This window comes from Caloenas nicobarica, chromosome 29 (assembly GCF_036013445.1).
Source record: "Caloenas nicobarica isolate bCalNic1 chromosome 29, bCalNic1.hap1, whole genome shotgun sequence".
NCBI lineage: Eukaryota > Metazoa > Chordata > Aves > Columbiformes > Columbidae > Caloenas > Caloenas nicobarica.
This window is the reverse complement of record NC_088273.1, coordinates 1,418,911-1,442,776: the sequence shown is the minus strand read 5'-3', so window position 1 is coordinate 1,442,776 and position 23,866 is coordinate 1,418,911. Positions and strand designations below refer to the sequence as shown.

General features: G+C 56.0%; 1 pseudogene; it reads left to right on the top strand.

Annotated features, from left to right (window-relative positions):
- The first annotated feature begins 10,993 nt into the window (after positions 1–10,993).
- LOC135999665 (scavenger receptor cysteine-rich type 1 protein M130-like) lies at positions 10,994–23,717 on the top strand (annotated as a pseudogene).
- The last annotated feature ends 149 nt before the right edge of the window (positions 23,718–23,866 follow it).

Below are 23,866 nucleotides of genomic sequence, written 5' to 3'. Positions count from 1 at the left end.
GCATGCACGTCATGTACTTGAGGTGACATGAACCCGAGTGACCACAAACCCCATCAACTATTCCTTAGGGTTCCATGAAGGCCTGTGGGACAGACAAGATCTCGAGGTCACTTCGTGTTGGAAGTAACATCCCATTGTTAACTGCCTGAATGCAGCACTGGGATGTGCTTCCTTCAAGCGAGCTCCTTGTGTCCATTCTTCCTGCCACGGCACAAGTCAGATGAGTGCAGAGCAGGGTGACACACCACAGGGCTCAGGTGTCTCCTGCCCTTTGGGAATGGCAACAGGAGGTCGAGAGGGACTCTGTGACACCTGCCTCTTTGTGTAAAAGGGACAGACTCTGTCTCTGAGCATCCCTGGGTGCATAAGGAGTCCATGAGGCCAGCTCAGATGTTGACACCTGACAGAACCCTGACATTTCTGTGTGTGAGTACAAGAACAAACCCCATTTGACCAGTGAGATTCATCTCAGCTGCCTTGGACAGGCTCATTGCAAGTGCTCCTTTCTGCTATGTCACCCTTCCCATGATTCCGGATTGTGCTCTCAAAAGTGCCATAGAAACCAGAATGGTTCTGGGGTCCTTAGAAAATGCCGACCTCAAACCCATCTTCAAGAAGAGCAGGAATAGGAACTGGGAGAGTTACAGGCTGGTCACCCTACCTCCTTCCCTGGGAAAGGGATGGGACATGTCCTCCTGCACTCATTGCCTGGAATGTGTAGGCGAAGGAAGGGATTGCGGAACCCAAATGGACAGGGGAAAGAAAGGCATGTTGTGTACAGGGTGCTTGCAAGGCCTCAGCCATGGTGTCCTTCTGGGCAGAGTGGTGCTGATGGGGCTCAAGAAGTGGATGCTGGGTGGGATGCTGAACCATTAAGCCCAAATATCATGAGTGGTACAAAGTCCTCCATGTAACCAGTTGTGAGTGTCATCTCTCAGTGACTGGCACTTGGGCCAACACTGTGGAACATCTTTATCCTTCCCCTCTAATATGTAACAGAGTGCACTTTCAGCAGCTTTGAGGATGATGCAAACCTGGGTGGAGGCCTTGAGGAACCTCACCTGGTTGACCCTGCCCTGAGCAGGAGAGTGAGACAAGATGAGTGAGACAAGGGCTGTCTTCAAACCTGAGTTATTCTCTGATTTGAAAGATTTTTTGCCTTGGAGAGGATTCTGGAGAGAGAATAGGTAGAAGAAGAAGAGCAAAAAAAAAAGAAAGTCAAAAGAGGAGATATAGAAGGTGTTAACGGAAATACAGCAGTTCCAGAGAAGAGTGCTTTTCATGCACGGTGTTAGTAGGAAATCTATTTGATGAATTTGAACAAGGTGAGGAAGCCAGATGGGTGTCTACAGCCTGCAGGGAAAGAGGGGCAGGTGTATGACTGCGTAGAACATGCTTCAGCCTTGGTCAGGTCCTGGCGGCTAAGGAGGGAGATGGATGGGTGTGGTATTATGAGGTCACTTGTGTCTCAGAAACTCATAATCCAGTCAGAAGCATGTGGCTGTGCGGGGATAGTGAAGTCAGTTGTGTCTCTGGAGGTAACAGGCCAGCAGGAGGAACATGGCTGGGAAAGAACCTCTGCCTAAGAACAGCCAGTGAGGGTGCAGACACATCAGTGAAGGGACAGAAATGCTGGGCTGAGAGCAGGTGGGGAAGCGAGATGGATGTCTGCAGCCTGCAGGGAAAGAGGGGCAGGTGTAGGACTGTGTAGAACAGCCTGTGATGGAGATGGCAAAGGGAGCTGGCAAGGCTGGAAGGCACCCACAGAACCCAGGTCTCTGTCCCCTTGGCCATGGCAGTTGTCTCTGCCACTGAGGTCTACGAGAATACATGTTGTCCTCCTGGCACTGGGGCCTCGTTGCCTGCTTGCAGCCCCAAGGGGAAGCTGGAAGTTGTTGTACCAGTGTTGTCCTTCCCTCGGCCTTGCACACCCATATCCCACGGTCCCAGGAAGAGCCCTGAGCCGTGTGTGAGGGACAGGATCCCCCTTCCCATTTCCTGAAGGTCATGGCTTCTTTCTGCTTTAGAAAGCAAACCAAGGGGTTTCTCAGCATCAGAGCTGAAGAAAAGACTAAAAATAGACCTCATGGTGGCTACAGCTTCCTCACAAGGGGAGAAGGAAGGGTAGCTACTGATCTCTTTCCTCTGGTGACCAATGACAGAACCCAAGGGAATGGAAGATAGATGTGCCAGGGGAGGTTTAGGCTGGACATGAGGGAAAGGTTCTTCACCCAGAGGGTGCTGGACACTGGAACAGGCTCCCCAGGGAGGTGTCACGGCCCCAAGCCTGACGGCGTTCAAGAAGATACTGGACAACGTCCTCAGATACATGGTGTGAACTGTGGGGTTGTCCTGTGCAGGGACAGGAGTTGGACTCGATGATCCTTGTGCACCCCTTCCAACTCAGAAGGTTCCAGAATTCTATGAAACACTAGATCAAAAGTCCATGTTTTCATTGTACAGATGAGTTGTAAACATACACATCATGTGCATGTCCATTGTGTGCATGCAGTGAGATGAACCCAAGTGAGCACAAACACTACCAGCTATTCCTTGGGGTGCCATAGAGGTCAATGGAACAGAGATGGTGTTCAGGGGTCTCTTGCGACCTATGTAATTCTAGGATTCCATGAATCTTTTCCTTGGAGAGCTCTTTCAAGACAGAATAGACAGAGGAAGAAGAAAAAAAAAAAAGAGACAGAAGCAGAGATATAAAATGCACCAGTGTAAATACAGCAGCTCCTCTGAGAAACATTTCTCCACTCAAACCCTTGATAGGAAATCTATTAGATGAATTTGATGAAAGCAGCTTAGTTTTATCTGCTCACACACTGGACCACAAGGAGGGTGATGGCTGGGTACGATGCCATGTGCTCAGCTGTGTCTCAGGAACTCATAGTCCAGTAGGAAGCCAACGGCTGTGGAGGGGACTGTGAGGTCACTTGTGCCTCTGCAGGGGATAGGCCAACAGCAGGAACATGGCTGGGAAAGGGACTGGGAGGTCACACATACGAGACAAACAATCGGGCCCAATCAGCATGATTTATGAAAGGCAAGTCCCACTTGACCAGCCTGATCTCCTTCTATGTCAAGGTGACCGGCTTAGCAGATGAGGGAAAGTCTGTCGTGGGGGAGTGAATCCGCCACACAGGCTGTGGATGTTGTGTACTTAGACTTGAGTAAAGCCTTTGACACCGTATCCCACAGCATTCTCCTGGAGAAGCTGCAGCTCATGGCCAGGATGGTGTATCTGTGATGGATAAAGAACTGGCTGGAGGGCTGGGCCCACAGAGTTGTGGTGAACGGAGCCAAATCCAGTTGTGGCCGGTCATGAGTGGTGTTCCCCAGGGCTCAGTATTGGGGCCAGTTTAATCTCTTTATCAATGATCTGGATGAGGGCATCGAGCGCACCCTCAGTAAGTTTGCAGATGACACCAGGTTGGGTGGGAGTGTTGATCTGCTGGAGGGTAGGAAGACTCTACAGACCGATATGGAGCTGCTGGTTCATTGGGCTGAGGTCAATTGTCTGAGGTGTAACAAGGCCAAGTGCCAGGGCCTGCACTTGGGTCATAACAACCCCATACAAGACTACAGGCTTGAGGAAGTGTGGCTGGAAAGATGCCTGGCAGAAAAAGACCTGGGGGTGTTGATCGACAGTGACTGAACATGAGCCAGCATGTGCCCAGGTGGCCAAAAATGCCAATGGACTCTTGGCTTGTATCAGGAATAGTGTAATAGGCACAACCGGGGCAGTGATCATCCCCTTGTACTCTTTCTGGTGAGGCCAGAAGTTGAATCCTCGGTTCAGTTTTGGGCCCCTCACTTTAGGAAAGACCCTGAGGTGCTGGAGTGAGTGCAGAGGAGGGCGACAAGGCTGTTGAGAGCCTGGAGCACAAGTCTTCTGAGGAGCAGCTGAGGGACCTGGGGGTGTTTAGCCTGGAGAACAGGAGGCTGAGGGGAGACCTTTCGCTCTCTACAACTATCTGAAAAGAGGTTGTAGCATGAAGAGTGTTGGTGTTCTTCTGAGCAGCAAGTGATAGGATGAGAGGAAATGGCCTCAGGTTGTGCCAGAGAAGGTTCAGAATTGGTATTAGGAAGCATTTTTTCATGGAAAAGGTTGTGAAGCAGTGGAACAGGCTGCCCAGGGAGTGCTTGAGTCACCATTCTCTGTTCCATAGCAGAGCTTCTAGGAGAATCTGTTCCATGATCTTCCCAGGCACAGGTAAGAGGCTGACAGGTCAGTAGTTTTCAGGGTCCTCCTTTCTACAGTAGAGGACAGAAACACTGCCACCCTCAAAGGGTAGTGCTTTGGTACAAGAAATCATCCAGAGGAGAGTGAGATCAGTCCACCACCTTGTGTTTCGAGGAACAGAGCATGGGAGTGGAGACACATCAATGTATGGAAACTCCAGGGTGAGAGCAAGGGGAGGAAGCGAGATGGGTGTCTGCAGCCTGCAGGGAAACAGAAGCAGCTGTGGGACAGTGTAGGACAACCTGTGGTGGAGATGGCAAAGGGCACTGGCAAGGCTGGATGTAACCAAGAGAACCCAAGTCTTTGTCCCCTTGGCTATGGCAATCATCATGTTGTCCTCAGGCACTGGGGGCCCTTCATGGCCTCCTTGCACACCCCCAGGAAGGCTGGGAACTGTCACACCATTGTCCTTCACTCAGCATCACACAGCCCACATCCCCCTGCCCCAGGAAGAGCCCTGAGCAATGGGTGAGGGACAGGATCTGCCTTCCCAGGGGCTGGGGGTCAGGCCTTGGCCTCTCTGCTTCATCCAACAAAACCAGGCTTTTCTCAGCACCTCAGCTGCCTGCACATGACCCTTTGTTTATCTGCCATCATGGCCTCCAATTCTCTGCTCTAACGAGTCCCTGGGGAGGCTTTGCTGCTACTTGCCCTCAGTGGAACTCATTAATACTTCAAGGTACATAGTACTTTTTTCTTCTGACTCTGACTTCTGGCAAGGTTCAAGGGCTCAGCACCAAATGCACCATGGGGCTCATTACACTGAAGAAAGCTCTAAGAAACCATGTCTCTTCTTGTAATTGTCTTCTACTCTTGTACAGTGAATTAGAGAGTTTTCTTGGTGTAACTATGTAGAAAGATTTCAAAAAGCTTCTAATAAAAGCGTCTTTCTATTTTAAAGGGTGTACTTCATTAATTTTTCCGTTTAAAGAAAATATGCTATCAGTATTATATCGATCCAGGGTCTCTCCTGTGGAGGTCTGGACTGGTTGGAGAAGGTCTGACACTTGAGGTCCGACACTGTGTGGACAACCTTGCTCCTCACCTCCCCAACCCCATCATTTCTCTCATTGGCCACCTGGCACTTGCATCCCTTTTCCTTACCCCAGACTTCTCCACTGCAGTCTGCAGCTGGATGTTCCAGCTCCTTTGCACCAGCTCCCACCTGCTCTCCTTGGAGACCTGGCTGCACACAGGCAAAGAGGGACTTTTCTTTCCTTTTGAACAAACAAAATAAAACTGATAAGATTCATGATTAAAAGAAAGCACACTCCTCAACTGTATGCCAAGGACAAACTGCCACCAATGAGATTCACCATTCACAAGGCATAACCATGAGAAAATATTTTAGGCAGAAATGAATTACAAAATAAACACAATAAAAGAGTTGGCTAAAGACAGAATTAGACAGACTACCGAAAGACAAGGAAGCTTTTACCTCCTTGAAGCTGAAAGCAGCAACTGGATTGTTGAGAGATGTCTGAGTGATCAAAGAGTAAGGGGAAGGGAAATCCAGAGAGCAATCGCAAGTGCTTGTGTGTAGATTAGTTGCTGGAAATGTGACTTCAGACATGGTCAGTTTAGTTAGGATGGGTGGAAATACATGAAAGATGAGGGAGATCAGATGCACAGCCTAACAGAGAGAGCGCTGGCAAGGCAAATCTAGTGGAATCTGAGAAGTTCTCCTCTTGCTCTTAATGCACATGCTGAAAAGCCTCATTTTGATCTCATGGGAAAACACAGATATTTTATTTAAGGTATTTAATTGTTTCAGCTGATGATTTCCTGCTCCTGCTTTTAAAGACGTGTGCAAATGTCTCACATTTTCAGGGCGAGCTCCATTGCCTGACCACAAGTATCCAGGGCCACCTCCAGAGGAGCCAGTGTCTCTGCAGTCTATGTTTGGACTGGTCGTTGTCACAGAGGACCCGCTGGAGACCAGAGCCCCTTGGAAGCTGCAGCTGGAGCCTGGGCAGAGGGTCCCAGGGCACCTACACTGGCACCACCCACCCCTGTCCCTGTAACCGCATCCCAGCCCAACGTTATGATCACTTGCCTTTGCAAACAAAGGCAGAACATAAAATCCCCCAGAGATCAGTATAGTAAAACAAGGCAAAACAAAGGAAGGAGGTTAACAACACCAGATATATTTGAAGCCTAAATCTGCAATAAGACTTGTCTTTCACTCTACATCTTTCATTCTATTTTTTATTGCTTAAAACAAAAAAAATGTTCTCAACATTTCCATCATATGGAAACCTAACAGCATTCGAAACATTTTATTTTTGTCTTACACAGCCCAGGGCCCCAAAAGCTCCCTGCCAATAACTGTCCATGCCACTTCTTACTCTTGGCACAGAGTGAATCCCACTCTGAGGTTTTGGCGACACTTGCCTGATGGAGAAAAGCAGGGTAAAAAGCTTCAGTGTAATGTGCCCATTTGGGATGGCCAAATTTGCACTGATCTTATCAGATATCTGTCATCTGTCTTTTTATATGAGAAAATCTGTATTTGTGTGTAGGTACAAGCACAGAAGAATCATAAAATAATAGAATAATGGAATCATAGAATCATGTAGGTCAGAAAAGACCTTTAAGATGATAGTCCAGGCATAAACGCAACACTGCCAAGTCCACCACTAAAGCATGTCCCTAAGCCCCATTTCTACATGTCTTTTAAAACCCTCCAGAGATGGTGACTCAAGTACTTCCCTGAGCAGCCAGTTCAAATGCCCAACAACCCTTTTCATGAAGAAATCTTTTCTATTCCCCAGTCATTCCCTGGCACAACTTGAGGCCATTTCCTCTTGTTCTGTCATTTGTTACCTGGATAAAAGAGACTGACCCACTCCTCACTACAACCTCCTTTCAGGTAGTTGCAGAGACCAATAAGGTCTCCCCTCAGCCTCCTTTTCTCCAGGCTAAACAGCTTCAGCTTCCTCAGCCACTCCCCATCTGACTTGTGCTCCAGACCCTTCATCAACTTTGTTGTCCCTCTCTTAACTGACTCCACCACCTCAAAGTCTTTCTTGGCGTGAGGTGCCCAAAACTGACCCCAGGATTCGAGCTGCAGCCTCACCAGTGGCCAGGACAGGGGAACAATCGCTTCTCTAGTCCTGCTGGTCACACTAGTGCTGATACCAGCCAGGATACCATTGGCCTTTTTTGGCCACCTGAGCACACTGCTGGCTCAGGTTCAGCCGCTGTCGACCAACAGCTCCAGGTCCTTTTCCACCAGGCAGCTTTCCAGCTGCTCCTCTCCAAGCCTGTAGCGTTACCTGGTGGTGTTATGACTTTAGTGCAGGACCTGGCACTTGGCTTTGTTGAACCTCAGGCAACTGGGCTCAGCCCATCATTTCATCCAGTCCATATCCCTCTGTAGAGCCTTCCCAGCCTCCAGCAGATCAACACTCCCACCCAACTTGGTGTCATCTGCAAACTTACTAAGGGTGCACTTGATCCCATTGTCCAGATCATTGATAAAGAGATTAAACAGAACTGGCCCCGATACTGAGCCCTGAGGAACACAACTCATGACCAGCCACCAACTGGATCTGACTCTGTTCATAACTCTTTGGGCCCAGCCCTCCAGCCAGTTCTTTACCCAGCAAGGAGTATGCCTGTCCAAGCCATGAGCAGCCAGTATTTTTTTTTATTCTATTTTATTTTATTTTGTTTTATTTATGAATAAATATGGTATTTAAAATGTATATATGCCTCTGTACATGTGTATAAGAGTATACACATCATATATAGATATATACGTATGTATAAAACCAGAGAAATTAAATATACATAGCCATTATAACATACATATAAAATGGATAATGCCTTCTTTAATAAGATCTAATGGAATGAAAAAGTAGATTTGAAATGAGAGTAGAAAGAAAAGTATAAGGATGGGTCGACATCCCCCATTTTACCTGGTGCAGAAGCAGCCCACAGATGTCTGGGGAGGAACTTCAATCAGGTGGGGAGGACACAGACAAGCTGGATCATGCCCAAGGGCTATGTCCTCCCCCAGGAGGCCACTGAGGGGCCCTCAGCACAGATCCTTTCACATACAAGGAAAAGCCCAGTCCTGTGGGCTGGACTGTATGGCCCCCGCATCCCAGCCCAGCCCAGCAGGATGGGCTGTGCGGGATTACTGGGACAGACTCTGAGCTCTTCTGGGTGCTGCGAGACACAGGCAAACTGTCTGTGAACATGGAAAACCAGGACAAAATGTCAGTTTCAGAAGAACATGTGCATGGGGACAATACGGAAAAGACCTGAAGGGGATCTCAAAATAGACAAGGTGAAGCAGAAGAAGTCGCCAATAAACCCATAAACCACAAATCGGATGTTGAGGTGCAAAAAGAGGCACCTCCCTGGTTGTGTGGGTCTCCCAGCTACTTGTAAGGCCACTGTGGGGTGCAGGATGGTGATAAATAGGTTTCCTTGTCCTTAGGTTCATAACATGATTGAATGTTCCAAACTGCTCTGACTGAGTGAGGGGAGAAGTGATGGGACTTGCCCAGGTCCACCTGAGCCACACCAGCCAAACCCAGTGTGCTGTGTGTGTCATGTCTGGGGTGGGGAAGGAGGTGGTGGTGGATGTCAATGTCTTGAACACTGTAGGACCTGAGCAGGGTGCATGTGGTGTGGAAAAAGGGGTGGAGATTGTACTCCCTGGGATGGAGCTAATTTTCTTGTTCACAGCCTCTGCTGATGGTGCCCAGAACAGCTTTGACAACACTCATGTGGTAGCAGTTGCTGAGCAGCACTGGCACAGCCTCAAGGCCTTCGCTGTTTCTCCCTCTGCCCTAACAGTGTGGAGGCTGCAGGTGGCAAGAGGCTGGAGGGGACGAAGCCAGGAGAGCTGACCCCAACTGACCAGAGGGATATTCCACACCATATGACATCATGGTCAGCAATAGAACTGAGGAGGCAGGTGTGCTCTTCAAAACATCCTTTCCTCAGAGACAGGCTGAGCATATGTATCTCCTGCTCTGAGTGATTACTTCTCCAATTATTAAGTTGTCTTTATCTTGACCCATGAGATATTCTTTCTTGCTTTTGCCCTTCCAGTTCCCTCCCCCATCCCGCTGCTGGGGATTGAGCAAGTGATTGGGTGGGGGCTGCCAGATGGGGTCACCCCAACATGTGCACAGAGCAAACAGGTTGTGCGGGTGAGGTCCCTGGTGTCTCAGTAGATCACAGGCCAGGAGATGACTCAGCGATTGTGTAAGTGGTTGCAGGTCACTGACACCCGAGCAGCTGACAGGCCCAGCGCAGGCACACAGTTTGTGTCACAGCTTGTGAGGTCACTTGTGCCTTTGTGTCTCGCAGGCGAGCAGACAGCAAGTGGGTGGATGTGACGTGGTCAGGTCACTGGTGCCTGAGGAGCTGAAGGCAAGAGGGAGAAACGTGGCTTGGGATGTACTTGTGATGTCAGTCCTGGCTGAATGGCTGATGGGCCAGGACCAGGTGCACGTCCTTACAGGTGCTGGGGAGGTCACCAGGTGTCTGAGTCAGCCACCCCTGAGTAGCTCACAGGCCTGGAGTAGGCCCATGGCATGTGTAGGTGCTTGTAATGTCACTGCTGCCTGAGCAGTGATAGGGCAGGAGCAGGCCCATAGTTTGTGTAGGTGGTTTTGCGGTCAGTGGTGTCTGAATAGCCAACAGGCCAGGAGCAGACCCATAGATTGTGTAGGTGGTTTTGTGGTCATTGGTGTCTGAATAGCCAATAGGCTAGGAGCAGGCCCATAGTTCATGTAGGTGGTTTTGCGGTCAATGGTGTCTGAATAGCCAACAGGCCAGGAGCAGGCCAATATCAGACATAGATATTATGACATCACCAGTGGCTGAGTAGTAGATGGGCCAGGAACAGACACATGGCTCATGTGGGTGCTCCTGATGTCACAAAACCATATTTATACCCCACCCAACTTCAGCTTTTTGGAACCATTGTCAGCAGAAGTCCACAGATTGCACACACACGTGTGACAGTGTAACCAATGAGCACACAGTGGTGGCAGTAGAGGTGTGAGGTCACTGTCAGTATAACCAATGAGCACACAGCGGTGGCAGTAGGAGCTGTGAGGTCACTGTCAGTATAACCAATGAGCACACAGCGGTGGCAGTAGGAGCTGTGAGGTCACTGTCAGTGTAACCAATGAACACACAGCGGTGGCAGTGGGAGCTGTGAGGTCACCGTCAGTGTAACCAATGAGCACACAGTCGTGGCAGTAGAGGTGTGAGGTCACCGTCAGTATAACCAATGAGCACACAGCGGTGGCAGTAGAGGTGTGAGGTCACTGTCAGTGTAACCAATGAGCACACAGCAGTGGCAGTAGAGGTGTGAGGTCACTGTCAGTATAACCAATGAGCACACAGCGGTGGCAGTAGGAGCTGTGAGGTCACTGTCAGTGTAACCAATGAGCACACAGCGGTGGCAGTAGAGGTGTGAGGTCACTGTCAGTGTAACCAATGAGCACACAGCGGTGGCAGTGGGACCTGTGAGGTCACTGTCAGTGTAACCAATGAGCACACAGCGGTGGCAGTGGAGGCTGTGAGGTCACTGTCAGTGTAACCAATGAGCACACGGCAGTGGCACTCGAGGGTGTGAGGTCACTGTCAGTGTAACCAATGAGCACACAGCGGTGGCAGTAGGAGCTGTGAGGTCACTGTCAGTATAACCCATGCACACCCAGCACTGGCAGTAGGAGGGTGCAGTGCTCACGTCACCGGTGACACCCCATGGCCATGGAGCTCGGTGCAGACCGTCCATGTGCTGTCACAGGGTCCCCACGAGGTACCGGAGCTGCCCGGCCCCGTGTCTGCGAGGCCGAAGGAGCAGCCCCTGCAGCCCTGGCTGCAGCCGTCGGGGTGGGGGTGGCTCGGGGGCACCGCAGGGATGTGCCCGGGCACGGCGCCCGGAGGAAACCACAGACTTCCTGCCCGGGCGCCGCGGGGGGAGCGCGGGGGCTGTGGTTTGTGCACCTGCAGGCTGCAGCTCTGATCCACCCGTGGGGAATAACGGCCCCTCGGTGACACACTGACAGGCAGGGACGCGTCTGAGCCCCTGGGCTGCACGTCTGCTGCCAGGACAGGGACGTGTCCCAGCTCCAGCTCCTGCGAGGGACCTTCCGTGGGCTCTCCAGGGAGCGGTGGGTGAGCCAGCGCTCCTGGGATGGGGCTCTGCCCTGGGCTAAGGCCCTTTCCCAGCTGCTGCTCCCAGCACAGTGGGGTCTGTCACAGGGGCTGTTTCCTTCCCTTCCTGACACAGCCCCGGTGCAGTCGCAGCCCCTTTGGTCTTATAGCACAGGAGTGTTTGGACGCTCCCTACCTCGAGCTCTTGGATAGTCTGTCACAGGACATGCTCAGTGCTCCTGGTCCCCACCACAGGGCTCAAGGAGTAAAAAATTGTTTGCCCCACTACAACCAGCCCTGTCCTGTGACGTTCCACCAGCACAGTGATGTGACACCTGCAGCGGAGCCGTCCCTCATATATGGTCATGAATGGCGCTGGAGAAGTTCATTGGAGGACTGGGCTGTGTCGGAGGGGAGATAGCTCCCGATAATGTCTAAAAAGGTGCTGCTGCTTCGATTGGCTCCTCCTGTAGCTGGGGGACATCTGCAGAGATATATTGCCCTCCCGTTATCATTGTTCCCACGAGTCCCTGGAGCTGCGGCAGGGAGTGCGGCACAGAGGGATGCGCCATCAGGGCAGGAGGCTCAGGATGGGCACAGAGGGACTCCTGTCCCCTCAGACGCTGTGGCTGCTCCTCTGGGTACAGCTGTGCAGGGGTAAGTGCTGACTCCCTTGTCCCACCGCCCAGGGCCAGCGGGTACCAGTGTGGTCATGGGGATCTGTCTGGGAATGGGGTTTCTTTGCAGGTGCTGCTGAGACAAGGGGCAGAAGGTGCTCAGATCCATGGAGCCTGTGCCCTTCCCTGTGCCTATCTGGGTGGGAGAGAGTATCTCCTTTTCCAGGGCTCCAGTGTTCAGGGCAGCCTGTGCCTGGCTGGATTCACAGACACCCTCTCCTGGGGTACCATTTTGGACCCCCTTGTTCCCAGCACTCTGCCTCTGGAGCCAGTGGTGGCCTCACTGGTGATGGCAGCACCCAGAGATCCCCAGGCCACTGCCAACCTCTGGGGTGCCCCAGAGGGTTTGTGTGCTGCTCAGCGCCCCTTGTTCCATGGGAGCCCTGACCCCACGAGAGCAGTTTGTGCCCCGCAGAGGGAAGAGGATGGGGACTTCTGCAGTGGGGAGACGTCCTTCCTGGGGGGCCTGGCCCAGTGCAGGGGCTGGGCTGACACCAGGAGAGGAGGGGATGTGTGATCCTGTGGATGGTCTCAGTGGGAACAGGGAAAGCCCTGGGGCTGGGCCGGGTTTGGATGGTGCTGGGGCAGGTGGTTTGCAGGGGAAGCTGCAGCCCTGGGTACACGGGGCTGTTCAGGGGGTGCTGGTCTGGGGGCAGCAGGTGCCCAGTGCAGGGCTGGGCAGTGTGTGGGTGGGCATGGGTGCGGGGCAGGTGGCCTTTTGGGTGGGAAGAGGTGCCTTGTGTGGTGGGATGGAGAATGACCCAGCAGTGCTGGACGTGGGCACCCCCAGCCTTGCGCAGCTGTGGGGACAGAAGGGACCCTCGCGCTGCTCTGGGGACAGCCTGGAGGGGAGGGGGCTCCAACCCTGGTACATCTGATTCAGTGCAGGCAGGAGGTTCCCCCAGACCTGCAGCACTGGGGCTCGGCGCTCTCCTGACTCATCCCGTGTTGGTGTTTGAAGGTGCTGCGGAGGTGAGGCTGGCGGATGGCGGCAGGTGCTGTGCTGGGAGAGTGGAGGTGAAACACCAGGGACAGTGGGGGACTGTGTGTGGTGACTACTGGGACATGAACGATGCAGCAGTGGTTTGTAAGCAGCTGGGCTGTGGGTCTGCTGTTGTAGCTCCTCAGTATGGACACTTTGGGGCAGGATCTGGCCCCATTTGGATGAGTTATGTTGGCTGTAATGGCACCGAATCTGCCCTGTCTGACTGCAAACATGCAGGATGGGGTGAACACGACTGTGATCACAGTTTTGATGCTGGAGTGACATGTTCAGGTAAGGGGTCAGACTAATACCTAACTTCGGGGCTGCGATGGGGGAAGGGACCTGGCTGTGCCCTCAGGGAACAAAAAGCATAAGCCAGAGAACGTGCCAGTGATGCTGGTCGAGCTGCTGAGCTGGGACTGTCATTGCTCATGTTCCCAGTCCCTGGGAAAGCCCAGAAGGAACCTACCCCAGGGTGAACTAACCCTGCCACAGTGTCTCTGCCCCACCTCAGTTGGTGTCTTGGGCTGCACGTGAATCCTCCATTCTGCTCTGGAGTGTCTGCTGGTCTCTGTCCGTCCCCACTCATTCCGCCAGTTCCCAGCCAACAAGGCTGAGGATCCCTGAGCTGGAAACACCATGGGGGAACATGCTGGCACCCCACATCTTGGAGGAAGAGCATGAGAGGGCTGATCACGCTGGATGTTCCCCTTCAGGGACATGTGTACATCGATGGCCTTGGAGGGACTTTTCAGAGAGCATGAGCGCTGGGCCCTGCGCAGAGGAGCAGGCGACACACGGTCCCTCGCTGCCCAAATCCAGGGCTCGGCTGTGTGGTCCCGATCTGTGAGGCTTTAGGAGCTTGGCAGCTGCTTGACTCTGGCTGCTTCTTCCGTATCACTGCATGCACAGGCTGGTCCTGAGACATCCCTGGAGCTGTGACAGCCCTGTGGGGACAGGACTCCATGCAGGCAGCGCTGACCAGCTGCCCAACCCCTCCTGCCTGCCCACAGCTCCCCACACTGACCCATGAAACAGGGTCTTTGCCAGCACTTACTGACTCTCGTCCGTGCTGCTGTCACCCTCTGAGGCAGCGTGAGGCCAGGGGGACATGCGGGTCTCCTGTCCCCTGCCTGACCATTGGCCTGGGACCTGTGCACCCCTGGGCAGAGCACGGTGTCCCTGGATGAGAACATCCCCCTCGAGCAGGCAGGGGAGGGCTCTGGAGAGCACCAGCCATGATAGCAGTTGCTCCATATGTGTGCTCTGGGACATCTCCCACCTAAAAGGAACCTCCCAACACCCCAGGAACACTCCTGGGAGCAGAGTGCGCTTCTGTTTGCACGCAGGTGATGATGGTCCTGCCTGGCCCAAGCTCTGCAGGGGCTGAGCAGCTGCAGCTTCATCATCATCTGGGCCAGTTCTCCTGGACCCCAACTGCTCACACGGCTGCGGTGCTGGGGGGACCGTGCCAGGCAGCACAGAGGAGCTTGTGTGGGAGCCCTTTGTGTGAGCAGCACCTGTGGCTGTGAGTGTGTGGCAGACACACACCTCGGGTGCTCTGGTGGTGTAGACAAGGGGAGGAGGAGTCTTGGATGTGTTTCTGGCACCAGCCCTTCCCCAACAGCTTCCTCTGGGATGTGCAATGGGCACTTTGGTAATGGCTTGCTCGGAGGTGATGTGGGACGTGGGCATGTAACTGCCAGAGGGCTCTGGGAACTCCCATGTTGTTTGGTGTTTTTTTCCAGGATTTTTCCGTCTGATGGGAAGGAAGAGCCGCTGCTCAGGACATGTGGAGATCCGTGATGGGGACCAGTGGAAAACTGTTTGTGATTCCCACTTTGGCCCCAAAGCTGCCGAGGTGGTCTGCAGGGAGCTGCAGTGCGGCGTGGCCCTGCCTGTGTCTGGAGGAGGTCACTTTGGAGAAGGGGTTGGTCCCATGTGGGATGGAGAGCTGCAGTGTGTGGGGAATGAGTCCCTCCTGTCCTCCTGCCCCACGGGGCCCTCTTGGGACCAGGCCTGCACCCAGATGAACAGCGCTGCTGTCAGCTGCACACGTAAGGACTCGGGGTGGGGTGTTGAACACCGGGGAGAGCTTCTGCCTGAGGAGGGGACAGTTGGTTTTTGTGGAGACAAGGGAACTGGGGCATCTGTTCCCACAGGCTGTCTGAGATGTGACGTTCCTGGGATCATAGAGAAGGGCAGGGCTGGGCTGACGCCCAAGGACAAAGAGGGGCCATGGGCTGGGAGGGCTCCCTGGGATCAACATGTTGCTCTACAGGGGATACACAAAGGCCTGAGATGATGATGTGGGAGGTGCCCAGGGTGGACTGTGGTCCAGGGGAGCTGGGGGCCCTGGGAGAAACAGCAGAGTGTGCTTGGGAATCCCTAGGGACAGGTCTCTTCCTAGGGTGCTGGCCTGGGAGGAGTGGGTGCTCTAGGTGGGTCTGAGCCAGGGGCAGCTTGAAGGGTCTGTAATGGTAGAAGGACGTGCTGAAAGCTCTGGGGTCACAAATGTCCCCGGAGGGCTGGAGCTGGTCACCCCGGCCTTGCACAGCCCGTGGGGATGCAAAGGACCTCTGAACCATATTGGGGACAGTCTGGACAGGAGGGGGATCCCATCCTGACACCCACAGTGCTGGGGTGTGATGCTGATCTGACTGGTCCTGTGTCAGTGTTTGAAGGTGCTGCGGAGGTGAGGCTGGCGGATGGCGACAGGCGCTGTGCTGGGAGAGTGGAGGTGAAACAGCATGAACAGTGGGGGACTGTGTGTGGTCACTACTGGGACATGAACGATGCAGCAGTGGTTTGTAAGCAGCTGGGCTGTGGGTCTGCTGTTGGAGCTCCTCAGTACGGACACTTTGGGGCAGGATCTGGCCCCATTTGGATGGATGACGTCGGCTGTAATGGCACCGAATCTGCCCTGTCTGACTGCAAACATGCAGGATGGGGTGAACATAACTGTGGTCACAATCTCGATGCTGGAGTGACGTGTTCAGGTAAGGGGTCAGCCTAATACCTAACTTTGGGGCTGGGATGCAAGAAGTGACATGTCGGTGCTCTCAGCAAAAAACAAACATGGTAGATCTGGGCCTAGTGTGGCCAGTCATGCTGCTGAACTGGGACTGTCATTGCTGGTGTAACTGGTCCCTGGGGAAAGCTATGACATCCCTGTGGGGACAGGATCCCATGCAGGCAGCACTGACAAGCTGCCCAACCCCTCCTGCCTGCCCACAGCTCCCCACACTGACCCATGAAACAGGGTCTTTGCCAGCACTTACTGACTCTCGTCCGTGCTGCTGTCACCCTCTGAGGCAGCGTGAGGCCAGGGGGACATGCGGGTCTCCTGTCCCCTGCCTGACCATTGGCCTGGGACCTGTGCACCCCTGGGCAGAGCACGGTGTCCCTGGATGAGAACATCCCCCTCGAGCAGACAGGGGAGGGCTCTGGAGAGCGCCAGCCATGATAACAGTTGCTCCATATCTGTGCTCTGGGATATCTCCCACCTAAAAGGAACCTTCCAACACTCAGAAACACCCCTGGGAGCAGAGTGCGTTTCTGTTTGCACCCAGGTGATGATGGTCCTGCCTGGCCCAAGCTCTGCAGGGGCTGAGCAGCTGCATCTTTGTCGTCATCTGGGCCAGTTCTCCTGGACCCCAACTGCTCACACGGCTGCGGTGCTGGGGGGACCGTGCCAGGCAGCACAGAGGAGCTTGTGTGGGAGCCCTTTGTGTGAGCAGCACCTGTGGCTGTGAGTGTGTGACAGATACACACCTCGGGTGCTCTGGTGGTGTAGACAAGGGGAGGAGGAGTTTTGGATCAGTTTCTGGCACCAGCCCTTCCCCAACAGCTTCCTCTGGGATGTGCAATGGGCACTTTGGCCACGGCTTGTTCGGAGGTGATGTGGGACGTGGGCATGTAACTGCCAGAGGGCTCTGGGAACTCTCAGTTTCTGTGGTGGTTTTTTTTCCAGGATTTTTCCGTCTGATGGGAAGGAAGAGCCGCTGCTCAGGACGTGTGGAGATCCGTGATGGGGACCAGTGGAAAACTGTTTGTGATTCCCACTTTGGCCCCAAAGCTGCTGAGGTGCTCTGCAGGGAGCTGCAGTGCGGTCTGGCCCTGCCTGTGTCTGGAGGAGGTCACTTTGGAGAAGGGGTTGGTCCCATGTGGGATGGAGAGCTGCAGTGTGTGGGAAATGAGTCCCTCCTGTCCTCCTGCCCCACGGGGTCCTCCCGGGACCAGGCCTGCACCCAGATGAACAGCGCTGCTGTCAGCTGCACACGTAAGGACTCAGGGTGGGGTGGTGAACACTGGGGCTTGTGCCAGGGCTTGCGAACAGAGGAAGAACCAGGCTGGGTGGGTGTAGGACAGGAGGGATCATTGCACCATCTCCAGCACAAAAACCATGCACAAGGAGAAGAAAGGCATCTGTCCCTTTGGACTCTCCGCTGACTACCGAGGCTACAAAAGCACCAACCCACCCTCTCTCCTCCTCTGTCCCCAGAGTACACAGCGTTCAGGCTGGTGAACGGCAGCACAGCCTGTGCAGGGAGGCTGGAGGTCCAGGTGCTGGGGACCTGGGGAACCCTCTGTGCCTCCCGCTGGGATCTCTCAGATGCCCACGTTCTGTGTCGTCAACTCCACTGTGGGTTTGCTGAGTCCACTCCTGGAGGAGAACATTTTGGGAGATACACTGGCCCTGTCTGGAGAGACTCGTTCCACTGTGACGGGACTGAAGCCCACCTGGGACAGTGCCCAGTGACCACCCTGGGGGCCTCCCCATGCTCCCACAGGAACAACGCTGCTGTCATTTGCTCAGGTGAGTGCTGGGAAAATGGTGCATTAGCTCCATTTCCCTTTGTGGGAGACATGGCCACCCAAAGCTGGGTCACATGGCAGCGCCAGGCTGAATTTCTCCCTGGAGGATCCCTGGGGGGCTTTCCCTGCTCACACTGACCGCTCTGCTCTGGGAGAGCTGAGGTCTGAACAGAGGCAGACACCTGTCCCCAGGGCAGCGCCTCAGGCCCCAGCACCACTGCCAGGCCTGTGCTACATAGGATGAGCCCAGGACAGGTCGGTGGGGCTCTGCTCCATCCCTGTGGCTGCAGACAGCCACATCCCATCCCCACAGAGAGCCCTGCAGAGCCTCATCCCACCACCCAGCAGCAGCAGACCTGGGTGTGAGCTGCAGACAGGGCCTGGGCTTTGCCCTGGCTTCTCGTCAGCACAGGGCTCAATCTTGTCCTGTCTGGTCGGACAATCCCCCCTTGCCCTCCTCCCTGGAGGCTGCCGTGCTGCCCGGTGCCGCTGATGGCTGTGGCTCCTCTGCTGTCCCCAGGCCCAGCCGACTCTGCGTCCCTGCGGCTGGTGGGCGGAGGGAGCCGGTGCGACGGGCGAGTGGAGATCTTCCAGCGTGGGACGTGGGGCAGAGTCCTGGACGACCAGTGGGACGTGCAGGAGGCCAGCGTGGTGTGCCGGCAGCTGCGGTGTGGAGAGGCAGAAAAAGCCTACAACCCCCCAAAGCCTGAGCGAGGGACGGGCCCTGTGGGGCTGCGAGGGGTCCGGTGCGCAGGGCACGAGGCCAGCCTGACCCTCTGCAACACCTCCCTGCCCGGGAGTTTGCTGTTGGGAGGGGTTGTGGAGGACGTGGGAGTCATTTGCTGGGGTGAGCGGTGCTGCACGAGCCCCCAGATGATGGGGTGGGGGGCAGACACCCCCTGACATCACCTGGGGTTTCTCCCCACTGCAGGGAGCCGGTGGGTCCGGCTGGTGAACGGGTCCGGGCGCTGCGCAGGGAGAGTGGAGATCTACTACCAGGGCAGCTGGGGGACCGTCTGTGACGATGGCTGGGACCTGTCTGATGCCGCCGTCGTTTGCCACCAGCTGGGCTGCGGAGGGCCAGTGGAGGCGGCCGGCTCCGCTCAGTTCGGGGAAGGCTCCGGGCACATCTGGCTGGACGGTGTGAACTGCTCTGGGTCCGAAGCTGCTCTCTGGGACTGCGCTGCCGGGCCCTGGGGGCAGCACGACTGCGGGCACAAAGAGGACGCGGGCGTCATCTGCTCAGGTCTGTGCTGGGAGATGTGCTGGGATCCTGGCTCTTGGAGAGGCTGGGATGCAGGGAAAGCCGGGCATGTCCAAGGCTGTCCCTGGCTGAGCCCCTGCCTGAGCCCGGCCTATGGACACCCATGCACGGGTGCCCTCAGTCCCACTGGGGTCCCTGGGGAGCTCAGCTGTCCCCCAGGGTGAGTGGGGAGAGCAGGGGAGTGTGTCCATCAGGGACTTCTCTCTGCCCTGGCTGCAAGGGGGACTTGCTGGCCCTGCCCTGCCTGCCTGGCAGCCTGGGGAGTGCAGAGGTGCCCTGCCTCCCACAGCCCCAGACCAGCCTGTTCCTCTTGCTGCCTTTCCTCCCAGAGTTCGTGGCCCTGAGGCTGGAGAACAGTGACGGCTGCTCCGGGCGCCTGCAGGTTTTCTACAACGGGACGTGGGGGAGTGTTTGCTCCAACTCGATGACTCTGGACACGGTGTCGCTGGCATGCAAGGAGCTGGGCTGTGGGGACGGAGGATCCCTGGAAACAGTCCTGCCCTATGGCAGCGTGTCTGGCCCTGCCTGGCTGGATTATGTGCAGTGTGGGGAGAAAAACATCTCTTTTTGGCAGTGTCCCTCTGCTCCCTGGGACCCACAGTCATGCGATGACCTGCGAGATGAGACCCACATCACCTGCAATGGTAATTCTGAGCCACTGGGGACCCGTGTCATCCCAGCTTCTGCTCCCCTCTGGGCACTAGCCAAATGCAGAGAAAGAGCTTGGAGGGGTTTTCATTTCCATGTCAGGCTCTTCTGCTGCTGATGGCACAAACGTGACCACAGTTCTCAGAGCCCCACATGTCCAGCAGCACTTGCCACCCAGCAGTGCCTGGGGGAGGCAGTGACATCTCCAAGTGAGGTCTCAGCAGAGACCAGATGGGGTTCAGAGGAGCCTCCCCTCCATGGACACCCCCTGCTGCTCTGTGACCAAGATGGCACACACAGGCACGAGCAGAGCTCAGCCCCGCTCTCTTCTGCACAATCCCCGAGCCAGCCCCTTCACCACAGTGTTTCCTTCTTCAGGGAGACGCCCAGAAATGCCCCCAGAGCCTTTGGCCCCGTGCCCCAACTCCACCAGCTGCACAGGTAGGGAGCTGCTCCTCTGTGTGCTCCTCTTGCCTGGCAGGGCTCTGCTGTCTGAGTGCCATGGGAGCTCTTTGCCTTCTCCAGACAGGGAGAAGATCCGTGCCGTGGGAGGCGAGGACGGGTGCTCGGGCAGAGTGGAGCTCTGGCATCACGGCTCCTGGGGGACAGTGTGCGATGACTCCTGGGACATGCAGGATGCCCAAGTGGCGTGCAGGCAGCTGGGCTGTGGCCCCGCGGTGTCTGCCCTGCGTGAGGCTGCTTTTGGGGTGGGGCAAGGCCCCATCTGGCTGGAGCGGGTGGAGTGCCGGGGGACGGAGTCGTCTCTGCAGGACTGCTGGGCCCGGCCTGGGGACGGACGTGCTTGCCGGCATAAGGAAGATGCTGCCGTGCGCTGCTCAGGTGAGCTGGGGCTGGGACCCCTTGCTCGGGTATTGGCAGGGAGCTGGGGAAGGCCTTTCACCCGCTTGGTCCTGGCACAGCCCCTGAGCTCCCGAGAGCAGGAATGTTCCTGTGGGGTGCAGCAGGCTGGTGCCACGCAGGGAGCAGCCTCGGTGGAACTGGATGTCCTTGGGCCACTGCCCGTGGGGCCCTGCAGCTCCAGGGCCATCCCCTGGGCTGCCTGTGCCACCCTGCCGGCCACCCAGAGCAGAGGCCACGGGCCCTGTCCTGGGTCCCTTTCTAGCACTACAGGAGGGGCAATTTGGCTGGGATGTGTCAGGGACACCTACAGACACACATGGGTGTGTGGAGGGGAGGCTCCCTGGTACGTGCACTCCCACCCTCTCAGCCCAGCTCTCCTTTTCCTCCTCTGCAGCTGCACCCAGGACAGCAGCATCCCCACCCCAAGCAGGTAACTTGTCGTCCACCCAGGGCTGGGTATCCCAGGGCCAGACTCTGACCCACAGTTGGGTGGAAGGGGCTCCTTGTTGGAGTGTGAAACTCCCAGGAGGAGGCACTGGGGTGTTTGTGTGGGGGTTGAGGAGGGCTGTAATTCACTCAGCAGGGTGGAAGCTTCTCCATCACTCCCCCCCAGGGCCCTCCACTGCCTGCTGCCTTGTGTGATGGGGGTCAGGACTGGTGCTGCCTCCACCTCTCCCAAGGCTGGTGCTGTTCTTCCATGTTCTTGCCCATGCAGATCCCACCCGGGGCCGTCCGACTCTCAATGGGAGGATCTCAGTGCCCGTCATCATCTGCATCATCCTGGGGGCCCTTCTCTGCCTGCTCCTGGCCCTGCTGGCCGGGCAAGTGCTCAGAGCCAGGGCTGGGCGCAGAGGTGGGTCCTTCCACAGAGGTCCAGTGATGCCTCCTGGAAGGGCTGTGGGTGCTGCTGGGGGTCAGTAAGGGGCACAAGCAGAGCTGAGGGGATGAGACTGTGTGCTGCCACCTGTTCCACGCACCCCATTGACTGTCTGGCCATCGGGCACCAGCAGCAAGGGGTGGAGAGAGCCCAGAGGTGGTGGGAGCAAGAGATGGGGCAAGGAGAGAAATGGCAGAGCAGGACCAGGGAACATGTTATCCTTGGGGAAATATTATCCTTTGGGAGATGTTATCTTGTGGGAGATATTATCCTGGAGGAGATGTTATCGTGTGGGAGATGTTGTCCTGGGGAGATGTTATCCTGGAGGAGATGGCCAAGGCTGGCAGTGCTCTGGGTAGTGCTGGAGGGTGCTCTGGAGAAAAGGAGAAGACAAGAGGAACACAGAGCAGCAGGGCCCATCTCCACGGTGTCAGGCTCCAGGCTGACCCTCTGCCCAGCCCTGCCTGCCCTTGGTAAGGCTGGGACCCTGCTATGGACTCATGGGACAGACAGGGGTCAGCTCCATGTCAAACGGAAACATGGGAGCTACTCTGGGAGGGATGACCCAGGGGCCAGAGGGGCTTGGGCGCTGTCTCCAAGGGTGTGATGCTGCCCCAGATCATCTCCACAGTGATGTGGCCCTCACTGGGGATGTGGCAGCTGTTCCTGGACAGCACAGTGGGGCTGTGCTGTTGGAGCAGTCCTGGGCTGGGCCAAGGAACAGGTCTGGGGGAGCACAGTGGGGTCCCATCGCCTCTCTGCCTGTCCCTGTGCCAGCCCTGCCTCTGTCCCCAGGCTCCAGGACAGCCCAGGAGCTCTTCCCCGAGGCCGTGTATGAGGAGATCAGTTACAGCCCAGTGCAGGAGAAGCAGGCGAGGTTTGGTCGCTCAGGTGGGTGTGGGCACATCTGCAGGACCCTTTCCCCTGGCCCCACTCCAGGGCTGACCCTCTGAAGCCCCCAGCCCGTGGTCCCTGCAGTGCTGGGGCTGTGTGGTCCGTGGGGAGAGCACCCAGGTCCTGGGCCCGGGAGAGGAGCTGCCTCCCAACCAGCTTTGCTGATCGCAGCTGGACAGCCCCTCTCTTCCTGCCCCTGCACCCCACTTGACCAGTGAGGGATGAGCTGTCCTGGGGCAGCTCTGGGAGCACCTTTGAGACAGAGCTTGTCCCAGGGGAACAGGGTGAATTCCCAGCCCTCCTCCCCATGCAGCCCCAGCTCTGTGGGTCCCCCTTCCCCAGCAGCACTGGCCACGAACCAGGTCAGTGGGCTTGCTCCATAACACCCGCTGCACATCTCTCCAGGCTCCTCTTCAGAGCAGTCCCTGACCCGGCTGCAGCCCTACCCTGGGTACCGTGAGGAGGAGGATGGTCTGGGATCAGCACCAGGTAATGAAGCAGGAAGGGGCTGATCTGCCTGCAGACAAGTGATGGACAGAGGTGTCACTGAGTGTCACTGTCAGATGGGGAGGACCTGAGGGTCTCCTGTGCTGCTGCCAACACCAGTGCCTCCCATCCTCTGCTCTGCAGGATGTATCTTCTCACTGTCACCAGCTCCCCTCTCTTTTCAGATGTTCTTGTTCTGCATGGGGATGACCCAGCAGAGGGCTATGATGATGCCAGGGAGGTTTCTCACCCTGAGGAGGACGATGCCCCTGGACAGGGAGCTTGGGAAATGCCCAGGGTGCCAGAGGAGGGAGCAGGACCCAGGGATGCACCCAGAGGTGAGAGGGAATTTTAGCGCTGCTGGTTCCTGGGGTGCCATCCCTGCTCACACCCTAGTTGCTGCTGTACTGAGACATAAACCTCCTGGGAAGGGGAATCCTGCCCCACGAGTTTCCCATGGAGGGACTGAAGGGTGGAAGAAGGAGCTGAATGTGGTGAGGAGCAGGGAGGAATGTGGTGCACAGACCCCATGGGGTGAACTGCAATGTCCTGCATTGCTGCTTGCAGGGGGCAGCCTGTGCTCCCAGAGAAGTGCCGCGGTCCCTGGAGCTGAAGGAGACACCTCATCCCTGTCCCTGGGGAGCATGGGCTGTGATGATGCTGAAGAGATCTCTCTGGCACATCCTTGTGAGGACACAAAGGCTGTGACAGAGCTGGGTGCACAGCAATCCCTGAGCCCCCGGCCAGGAGAGCCCATCCCTGCTGTGCAGGTGGGTGCAGCCGGGAGGGAGGAGAGGTCTGTGCAGCTGGGAGAGCCGTAAGCACCGGGGAACCGTCTCCCTTTGCCCATGGGCAGCAGAAACAGCCCAGAGTTTCCTCCATTTTTTCCCTGTTTTTACACTGTGCATCATATTTGTTCTCATTAAAAGTCTCAGTGGACTTTAGCCGGGATCTGGTTTGTGTCTGCCCA